The following is an 11314-nucleotide window of genomic DNA, read 5'->3' on the forward strand; positions in this document are numbered from 1 at the left end:
TCCGAATTTTCAAAGAGCTATAATTCCACTTGTTCTGGTCGAATTTCGTTATAAATCGGTGTTTTCGTGATGTAGGTGATGGGAATAAGCCGCTGATAGGGGTTTCTATAGCTATTTTTGGGTTTAAAGAAAATCGATTTTTCGCATTTTCAAAGTGCTATAATTCCCTTAGTTTTTCTCGAAACTCATTATAACCCGGTGTTTTCGTGTTGTAGGTGATGGGAACGAGCCGCTGGTATAGTTAGTTCAATTTCGAAAAAAATCAATTTTGGTGAAAAATTCGATACGCGGGGGTATACCTGAAAAATGAAAAAACCCAAACTTTGAAGGCCTATATCTCGGCTTCTATGGGAGCTATCGGGAAAATTCCAACGGTTTTGTCTTAGTTTCGTCCTTGTGAATCCAACGAGGCCATCCGCAAGGTCGTAGCTCCCATATTAGCTGAGATCTCGCATTTTTGTTGCCCATTTTTGGGCTCAAAAACAGGGTCGAAAATTGACTTTTTTCCGAATTTTCAAAGAGCTATAATTCCACTTGTTCTGGTCGAATTTCGTTATAACCCGGTGTTTTCGTAATGTAGGTGATGGGAATAAGCCGCTGATAGGGGTTTCTATAGCTATTTTTGGGTTTAAAGAAAATCGATTTTTCGCATTTTCAAAGTGCTATAATTCCCTTAGTTTTTCTCGAAACTCATTAAAACCCGGTGTTTTCGTGTTGTAGGTGATGGGAACAAGCCGCTGGTATAGTTAGTTCAATTTCGAAAAAAATCAATTTTTGGTGAAAAATTCGATACGGGGGGGTATACCTGAAAAATGAAAAAAACCCAATTTTGAAGGCCTATATCTCGGCTTCTATGGGAGCTATCGGAAAATTCCAACGGTTTTGTCTTAGTTTCGTCCTTGTGAATCCAACGAGGCCATCCGCAAGGTCGTAGCTCCCATATTAGCTGAGATCTTGCATTTTTGTGGCCCATTTTTGGGCTCAAAAACGGGGTCGAAAATTGACTTTTTTCCGAATTTTCAAAGAGCTATAATTCCACTTGTTCTGGTCGAATTTCGTTATAAATCGGTGTTTTCGTAATGTAGGTGATGGGAATAAGCCGCTGATAGGGGTTTCTATAGCTATTTTTGGGTTTAAAGAAAATCGATTTTTCGCATTTTCAAAGTGCTATAATTCCCTTAGTTTTTCTCGAAACTCATTATAACCCGGTGTTTTCGTGTTGTAGGTGATGGGAACGAGCCGCTGGTATAGTTAGTTCAATTTCGAAAAAAATCAATTTTTGGTGAAAAATTCGATACGGGGGGGTATACCTGAAAAATGAAAAAAACCCAAACTTTGAAGGCCTATATCTCGGCTTCTATGGGAGCTATCGGGAAAATTCCAACGGTTTTGTCTTAGTTTCGTCCTTGTGAATCCAACGAGGCCATCCGCAAGGTCGTAGCTCCCATATTAGCTGAGATCTCGCATTTTTGTGGCCCATTTTTGGGCTCAAAAACGGGGTCGAAAATTGACTTTTTTCCGAATTTTCAAAGAGCTATAATTCCACTTGTTCTGGTCGAATTTCGTTATAAATCGGTGTTTTCGTAATGTAGGTGATGGGAATAAGCCGCTGATAGGGGTTTCTATAGCTATTTTTGGGTTTAAAGAAAATCGATTTTTCGCATTTTCAAAGTGCTATAATTCCCTTAGTTTTTCTCGAAACTCATTATAACCCGGTGTTTTCGTGTTGTAGGTGATGGGAACAAGCCGCTGGTATAGTTAGTTCAATTTCGAAAAAAAATCAATTTTTGGTGAAAAATTCGATACGGGGGGGTATACCTGAAAAATGAAAAAACCCAAACTTTGAAGGCCTATATCTCGGCTTCTATGGGAGCTATCGGGAAAATTCCAACGGTTTTGTCTTAGTTTCGTCCTTGTGAATCCAACGAGGCCATCCGCAAGGTCGTAGCTCCCATATTAGCTGAGATCTCGCATTTTTGTGGCCCATTTTTGGGCTCAAAAACGGGGTCGAAAATTGACTTTTTTCCGAATTTTCAAAGAGCTATAATTCCACTTGTTCTGGTCGAATTTCGTTATAAATCGGTGTTTTCGTAATGTAGGTGATGGGAATAAGCCGCTGATAGGGGTTTCTATAGCTATTTTTGGGTTTAAAGAAAATCGATTTTTCGCATTTTCAAAGTGCTATAATTCCCTTAGTTTTTCTCGAAACTCATTATAACCCGGTGTTTTCGTGTTGTAGGTGATGGGAACAAGCCGCTGGTATAGTTAGTTCAAATTCGAAAAAAATCAATTTTTGGTGCAAAAATTCGATACGGGGGGGTATACCTGAAAAATGAAAAAACCCAAATTTTGAAGGCCTATATCTCGGCTTCTATGGGAGCTATCGGGAAAATTCCAACGGTTTTGTCTTAGTTTCGTCCTTGTGAATCCAACGAGGCCATCCGCAAGGTCGTAGCTCCCATATTAGCTGAGATCTCGCATTTTTGTGGCCCATTTTTGGGCTCAAAAACGGGGTCGAAAATTGACTTTTTTCCGAATTTTCAAAGAGCTATAATTCCACTTGTTCTGGTCGAATTTCGTTATAAATCGGTGTTTTCGTAATGTAGGTGATGGAATAAGCCGCTGATAGGGGTTTCTATAGCTATTTTTGGGTTTAAAGAAAATCGACTTTTCGCATTTTCAAAGTGCTATAATTTCCTTAGTTTTTCTCGAAACTCATTATAAACCCGGTGTTTTCGTGTTGTAGGTGATGGGAACAAGCCGCTGGTATAGTTAGTTCAAATTCGAAAAAAATCAATTTTTGGTGCAAAAATTCGATACGGGGGGGTATACCTGAAAAATGAAAAAAACCCAAACTTTGAAGGCCTATATCTCGGCTTCTATGGGAGCTATCGGGAAAATTCCAACGGTTTTGTCTTAGTTTCGTCCTTGTGAATCCAACGAGGCCATCCGCAAGGTCGTAGCTTCCATATTAGCTGAGATCTCGCATTTTTGTGGCCCATTTTTGGGCTCAAAAACGGGGTCGAAAATTGACTTTTTTCCGAATTTTCAAAGAGCTATAATTCCACTTGTTCTGGTCGAATTTCGTTATAAATCGGTGTTTTCGTAATGTAGGTGATGGGAATAAGCCGCTGATAGGGGTTTCTATAGCTATTTTTGGGTTTAAAGAAAATCGATTTTTCGCATTTTCAAAGTGCTATAATTCCCTTAGTTTTTCTCGAAACTCATTATAACCCGGTGTTTTTCGTGTTGTAGGTGATGGGAACAAGCCGCTGGTATAGTTAGTTCAATTTCGAAAAAAATCAATTTTTGGTGAAAAATTCGATACGGGGGGGGTATACCTGAAAAAATGAAAAAACCCAAACTTTGAACACATCTCGTGAGAGTCGGCTTCTATGGGAGCTATCGGGAAAATTCCAACGGTTTTGTCTTAGTTTCGTCCTTGTGAATCCAACGAGGCCATCCGCAAGGTCGTAGCTCCCATATTAGCTGAGATCTCGCATTTTTGTGGCCCATTTTTGGGCTCAAAAACGGGGTCGAAAATTGACTTTTTTCCGAATTTTCAAAGAGCTATAATTCCACTTGTTCTGGTCGAATTTCGTTATAAATCGGTGTTTTCGTAATGTAGGTGATGGGAGTAAGCCGCTGATAGGGGTTTCTATAGCTATTTTTGGGTTTAAAGAAAATCGATTTTTCGCATTTTCAAAGTGCTATAATTCCCTTAGTTTTTCTCGAAACTCATTATAACCCGGTGTTTTCGTGTTGTAGGTGATGGGAACAAGCCGCTGGTATAGTTAGTTCAATTTCGAAAAAAATCAATTTTTGGTGAAAAATTCGATACGGGGGGGTATACCTGAAAAATGAAAAAACCCAAACTTTGAAGGCCTATATCTCGGCTTCTATGGGAGCTATCGGGAAAATTCCAACGGTTTTGTCTTAGTTTCGTCCTTGTGAATCCAACGAGGCCATCCGCAAGGTCGTAGCTCCCATATTAGCTGAGATCTCGCATTTTTGTGGCCCATTTTTGGGCTCAAAAACGGGGTCGAAAATTGACTTTTTTCCGAATTTTCAAAGAGCTATAATTCCACTTGTTCTGGTCGAATTTCGTTATAAATCGGTGTTTTCGTAATGTAGGTGATGGGAATAAGCCGCTGATAGGGGTTTCTATAGCTATTTTTGGGTTTAAAGAAAATCGATTTTTCGCATTTTCAAAGTGCTATAATTCCCTTAGTTTTTCTCGAAACTCATTATAACCCGGTGTTTTCGTGTTGTAGGTGATGGGAACAAGCCGCTGGTATAGTTAGTTCAATTTCGAAAAAAATCAATTTTTGGTGAAAAATTCGATACGGGGGGGTATACCTGAAAAATGAAAAAACCCAAACTTTGAAGGCCTATATCTCGGCTTCTATGGGAGCTATCGGGAAAATTCCAACGGTTTTGTCTTAGTTTCGTCCTTGTGAATCCAACGAGGCCATCCGCAAGGTCGTAGCTCCCATATTAGCTGAGATCTCGCATTTTTGTGGCCCATTTTTGGGCTCAAAAACGGGGTCGAAAATTGACTTTTTTCCGAATTTTCAAAGAGCTATAATTCCACTTGTTCTGGTCGAATTTCGTTATAAATCGGTGTTTTCGTAATGTAGGTGATGGGAATAAGCCGCTGATAGGGGTTTCTATAGCTATTTTTGGGTTTAAAGAAAATCGATTTTTCGCATTTTCAAAGTGCTATAATTCCCTTAGTTTTTCTCGAAACTCATTATAACCCGGTGTTTTCGTGTTGTAGGTGATGGGAACAAGCCGCTGGTATAGTTAGTTCAATTTCGAAAAAAATCAATTTTTGGTGAAAAATTCGATACGGGGGGGTATACCTGAAAAATGAAAAAACCCAAACTTTGAAGGCCTATATCTCGGCTTCTATGGGAGCTATCGGGAAAATTCCAACGGTTTTGTCTTAGTTTCGTCCTTGTGAATCCAACGAGGCCATCCGCAAGGTCGTAGCTCCCATATTAGCTGAGATCTCGCATTTTTGTGGCCCATTTTTGGGCTCAAAAACGGGGTCGAAAATTGACTTTTTTCCGAATTTTCAAAGAGCTATAATTCCACTTGTTCTGGTCGAATTTCGTTATAAATCGGTGTTTTCGTAATGTAGGTGATGGGAATAAGCCGCTGATAGGGGTTTCTATAGCTATTTTTGGGTTTAAAGAAAATCGATTTTTCGCATTTTCAAAGTGCTATAATTCCCTTAGTTTTTCTCGAAACTCATTATAACCCGGTGTTTTCGTGTTGTAGGTGATGGGAACGAGCCGCTGGTATAGTTAGTTCAATTTCGAAAAAAATCAATTTTTGGTGAAAAATTCGATACGGGGGGGTATACCTGAAAAATGAAAAAACCCAAACTTTGAAGGCCTATATCTCGGCTTCTATGGGAGCTATCGGGAAAATTCCAACGGTTTTGTCTTAGTTTCGTCCTTGTGAATCCAACGAGGCCATCCGCAAGGTCGTAGCTCCCATATTAGCTGAGATCTCGCATTTTTGTGGCCCATTTTTGGGCTCAAAAACGGGGTCGAAAATTGACTTTTTTCCGAATTTTCAAAGAGCTATAATTCCACTTGTTCTGGTCGAATTTCGTTATAAATCGGTGTTTTCGTAATGTAGGTGATGGGAATAAGCCGCTGATAGGGGTTTCTATAGCTATTTTTGGGTTTAAAGAAAATCGATTTTTCGCATTTTCAAAGTGCTATAATTCCCTTAGTTTTTCTCGAAACTCATTATAACCCGGTGTTTTCGTGTTGTAGGTGATGGGAACAAGCCGCTGGTATAGTTAGTTCAATTTCGAAAAAAATCAATTTTTGGTGAAAAATTCGATACGGGGGGGTATACCTGAAAAATGAAAAAACCCAAACTTTGAAGGCCTATATCTCGGCTTCTATGGGAGCTATCGGGAAAATTCCAACGGTTTTGTCTTAGTTTCGTCCTTGTGAATCCAACGAGGCCATCCGCAAGGTCGTAGCTCCCATATTAGCTGAGATCTCGCATTTTTGTGGCCCATTTTTGGGCTCAAAAACGGGGTCGAAAATTGACTTTTTTCCGAATTTTCAAAGAGCTATAATTCCACTTGTTCTGGTCGAATTTCGTTATAAATCGGTGTTTTCGTAATGTAGGTGATGGGAATAAGCCGCTGATAGGGGTTTCTATAGCTATTTTTGGGTTTAAAGAAAATCGATTTTTCGCATTTTCAAAGTGCTATAATTCCCTTAGTTTTTCTCGAAACTCATTATAACCCAGTGTTTTCGTGTTGTAGGTGATGAGAACAAGCCGCTGGTATAGTTAGTTCAATTTCGAAAAAAAGCAATTTTTGGTGAAAAATTCGATACGGGGGGGTATACCTGAAAAATGAAAAAACCCAAACTTTGAAGGCCTATATCTCGGCTTCTATGGGAGCTATCGGGAAAATTCCAACGGTTTTGTCTTAGTTTCGTCCTTGTGAATCCAACGAGGCCATCCGCAAGGTCGTAGCTCCCATATTAGCTGAGATCTCGCATTTTTGTGGCCCATTTTTGGGCTCAAAAACGGGGTCGAAAATTGACTTTTTTCCGAATTTTCAAAGAGCTATAATTCCACTTGTTCTGGTCGAATTTCGTTATAAATCGGTGTTTTCGTAATGTAGGTGATGGGAATAAGCCGCTGATAGGGGTTTCTATAGCTATTTTTGGGTTTAAAGAAAATCGATTTTTCGCATTTTCAAAGTGCTATAATTCCCTTAGTTTTTCTCGAAACTCATTATAACCCGGTGTTTTCGTGTTGTAGGTGATGGGAACAAGCCGCTGGTATAGTTAGTTCAAATTCGAAAAAAATCAATTTTTGGTGCAAAAATTCGATACGGGGGGGTATACCTGAAAAATGAAAAAACCCAAATTTTGAAGGCCTATATCTCGGCTTCTATGGGAGCTATCGGGAAAATTCCAACGGTTTTGTCTTAGTTTCGTCCTTGTGAATCCAACGAGGCCATCCGCAAGGTCGTAGCTCCCATATTAGCTGAGATCTCGCATTTTTGTGGCCCATTTTTGGGCTCAAAAACGGGGTCGAAAATTGACTTTTTTCCGAATTTTCAAAGAGCTATAATTCCACTTGTTCTGGTCGAATTTCGTTATAAATCGGTGTTTTCGTAATGTAGGTGATGGGAATAAGCCGCTGATAGGGGTTTCTATAGCTATTTTTGGGTTTAAAGAAAATCGATTTTTCGCATTTTCAAAGTGCTATAATTCCCTTAGTTTTTCTCGAAACTCATTATAACCCGGTGTTTTCGTGTTGTAGGTGATGGGAACAAGCCGCTGGTATAGTTAGTTCAATTTCGAAAAAAATCAATTTTTGGTGAAAAATTCGATACGGGGGGGTATACCTGAAAAATGAAAAAACCCAAACTTTGAAGGCCTATATCTCGGCTTCTATGGGAGCTATCGGGAAAATTCCAACGGTTTTGTCTTAGTTTCGTCCTTGTGAATCCAACGAGGCCATCCGCAAGGTCGTAGCTCCCATATTAGCTGAGATCTCGCATTTTTGTGGCCCATTTTTGGGCTCAAAAACAGGGTCGAAAATTGACTTTTTTCCGAATTTTCAAAGAGCTATAATTCCACTTGTTCTGGTCGAATTTCGTTATAACCCGGTGTTTTCGTAATGTAGGTGATGGGAATAAGCCGCTGATAGGGGTTTCTATAGCTATTTTTGGGTTTAAAGAAAATCGATTTTTCGCATTTTCAAAGTGCTATAATTCCCTTAGTTTTTCTCGAAACTCATTAAAACCCGGTGTTTTCGTGTTGTAGGTGATGGGAACAAGCCGCTGGTATAGTTAGTTCAATTTCGAAAAAAATCAATTTTTGGTGAAAAATTCGATACGGGGGGGTATACCTGAAAAATGAAAAAACCCAAACTTTGAAGGCCTATATCTCGGCTTCTATGGGAGCTATCGGGAAAATTCCAACGGTTTTGTCTTAGTTTCGTCCTTGTGAATCCAACGAGGCCATCCGCAAGGTCGTAGCTCCCATATTAGCTGAGATCTCGCATTTTTGTGGCCCATTTTTGGGCTCAAAAACGGGGTCGAAAATTGACTTTTTTCCGAATTTTCAAAGAGCTATAATTCCACTTGTTCTGGTCGAATTTCGTTATAAATCGGTGTTTTCGTAATGTAGGTGATGGGAATAAGCCGCTGATAGGGGTTTCTATAGCTATTTTTGGGTTTAAAGAAAATCGATTTTTCGCATTTTCAAAGTGCTATAATTCCCTTAGTTTTTCTCGAAACTCATTATAACCCGGTGTTTTCGTGTTGTAGGTGATGGGAACAAGCCGCTGGTATAGTTAGTTCAAATTCGAAAAAAATCAATTTTTGGTGCAAAAATTCGATACGGGGGGGTATACCTGAAAAATGAAAAAACCCAAATTTTGAAGGCCTATATCTCGGCTTCTATGGGAGCTATCGGGAAAATTCCAACGGTTTTGTCTTAGTTTCGTCCTTGTGAATCCAACGAGGCCATCCGCAAGGTCGTAGCTCCCATATTAGCTGAGATCTCGCATTTTTGTGGCCCATTTTTGGGCTCAAAAACGGGGTCGAAAATTGACTTTTTTCCGAATTTTCAAAGAGCTATAATTCCACTTGTTCTGGTCGAATTTCGTTATAAATCGGTGTTTTCGTAATGTAGGTGATGGGAATAAGCCGCTGATAGGGGTTTCTATAGCTATTTTTGGGTTTAAAGAAAATCGATTTTTCGCATTTTCAAAGTGCTATAATTCCCTTAGTTTTTCTCGAAACTCATTATAACCCGGTGTTTTCGTGTTGTAGGTGATGGGAACAAGCCGCTGGTATAGTTAGTTCAATTTCGAAAAAAATCAATTTTTGGTGAAAAATTCGATACGGGGGGGTATACCTGAAAAATGAAAAAACCCAAACTTTGAAGGCCTATATCTCGGCTTCTATGGGAGCTATCGGGAAAATTCTAACGGTTTTGTCTTAGTTTCGTCCTTGTGAATCCAACGAGGCCATCCGCAAGGTCGTAGCTCCCATATTAGCTGAGATCTCGCATTTTTGTGGCCCATTTTTGGGCTCAAAAACGGGGTCGAAAATTGACTTTTTTCCGAATTTTCAAAGAGCTATAATTCCACTTGTTCTGGTCGAATTTCGTTATAAATCGGTGTTTTCGTAATGTAGGTGATGGGAATAAGCCGCTGATAGGGGTTTCTATAGCTATTTTTGGGTTTAAAGAAAATCGATTTTTCGCATTTTCAAAGTGCTATAATTCCCTTAGTTTTTCTCGAAACTCATTAAAACCCGGTGTTTTCGTGTTGTAGGTGATGGGAACAAGCCGCTGGTATAGTTAGTTCAATTTCGAAAAAAATCAATTTTTGGTGAAAAATTCGATACGGGGGGGTATACCTGAAAAATGAAAAAACCCAAACTTTGAAGGCCTATATCTCGGCTTCTATGGGAGCTATCGGAAAAAAACCAACGGTTTTGTCTTAGTTTCGTCCTTGTGAATCCAACGAGGCCATCCGCAAGGTCGTAGCTCTCATATTAGCTGAGATCTCGCATTTTTGTGGCCCATTTTTGGGCTCAAAAACGGGGTCGAAAATTGACTTTTTCCGAATTTTCAAAGAGCTATAATTCCACTTGTTCTGGTCGAATTTCGTTATAACCCGGTGTTTTCGTAATGTAGGTGATGGGAATAAGCCGCTGATAGGGGTTTCTATAGCTATTTTTGGGTTTAAAGAAAATCGATTTTTCGCATTTTCAAAGTGCTATAATTCCCTTAGTTTTTCTCGAAACTCATTATAACCCGGTGTTTTCGTGTTGTAGGTGATGTGAACAAGCCGCTGGTATAGTTAATTCAAATTCGAAAAAAATCAATTTTTGGTGAAAAATTCGATACGGGGGGGTATACCTGAAAAATGAAAAAACCCAAACTTTGAAGGCCTATATCTCGGCTTCTATGGGAGCTATCGGGAAAATTCCAACGGTTTTGTCTTAGTTTCGTCCTTGTGAATCCAACGAGGCCATCCGCAAGGTCGTAGCTCCCATATTAGCTGAGATCTCGCATTTTTGTGGCCCATTTTTGGGCTCAAAAACGGGGTCGAAAATTGACTTTTTCCGAATTTTCAAAGAGCTATAATTCCACTTGTTCTGGTCGAATTTCGTTATAAATCGGTGTTTTCGTGATGTAGGTGATGGGAATAAGCCGCTGATAGGGGTTTCTATAGCTATTTTTGGGTTTAAAGAAAATCGATTTTTCGCATTTTCAAAGTGCTATAATTCCCTTAGTTTTTCTCGAAACTCATTATAACCCGGTGTTTTCGTGTTGTAGGTGATGGGAACAAGCCGCTGGTATAGTTAGTTCAAATTCGAAAAAAATCAATTTTTGGTGAAAAATTCGATACGGGGGGGTATACCCGAAAAATGAAAAAACCCAAACTTTGAAGGCCTATATCTCGGCTTCTATGGGAGCTATCGGGAAAATTCCAACGGTTTTATCTTAGTTTCGTCCTTCTAAATCCAACGAGACCATCCGCAAGGTCGTAGCTTTTACGATAGCCGAGATATGGCATTTTTGATGCCCATTTTTGGTCTCAAAAACGGAAGTCGAAAAGCGACTTTTTCAGGATATTCAAAGTGCTTTCATTCACGTAGTTTTGTTCGAAACTCGTTATAATCCGGTATTTTCGTGATGTATGGGATGAGATCAAGCCGCTTGTATATTCGGTTTTCGCTCTTTAAACTGTCCTGACCTTATTCACTCTGGACACTCTGGAACACACCCGACCTTATCATTAACATCATCAGCAGACAAACAGACACACACAGGCAAAAAAAACACACCCAACGCGGGCCTTTCGCTTTTCTAAAGTGGTGTTATGAACTTGAACCAGTAGTCATGAATGAAAATCCCCAAAGCGGCCGCCGGCTTTTCGGTACGGGAGCGTATAATATAACAAACCCGGGGGTAACAGCGGGACGTATATAGTAGCGTGCCGCCTCTCGGCTCTTCGCTTGCCGCCAACACCGCCGCCCCCGCTTAATATGGCTTGATACCTTTGCCACAAGCGGCGAAAGATCAAAAGCAGATTGTCACCCATTACCATTTTACGAAGTGTCAAAATATATCCGCATCGCGTTTGTTCTCACTATTACAAAGACGAGCGAGAGTGAGATTTCCGAGTTTGGTTTCTTGGGAGCTTTTGACGCCCACGCCAAGGACGTTCGTTGCACCACGTCGTCTATATGGGGATTATTAAATGTTCGCGTGATCGTGCTTATAAAACTGCGTTTTTCCTT

At 39.9% G+C, this 11314-nt stretch overlaps 1 long non-coding RNA gene across 2 annotated transcripts; it reads left to right on the forward strand.

Annotated features, from left to right (window-relative positions):
- Positions 1–489: 489 nt before the first annotated feature.
- LOC126746391 (uncharacterized) lies at positions 490–10487 on the forward strand. 2 transcript variants are annotated; one of them, XR_007663876.1, is made up of 3 exons: positions 490–580; positions 6665–7677; positions 10207–10487. It is a non-coding gene; the product is annotated as an uncharacterized LOC126746391 (long non-coding RNA). The 2 variants fall into 2 exon arrangements; XR_007663877.1 differs by having other exon boundaries at positions 7172–7677.
- Positions 10488–11314: the final 827 nt, after the last annotated feature.

The sequence above is a fragment of the Anthonomus grandis genome, chromosome 17, assembly GCF_022605725.1.
Source record: "Anthonomus grandis grandis chromosome 17, icAntGran1.3, whole genome shotgun sequence".
NCBI classification, from domain to species: domain Eukaryota; kingdom Metazoa; phylum Arthropoda; class Insecta; order Coleoptera; family Curculionidae; genus Anthonomus; species Anthonomus grandis.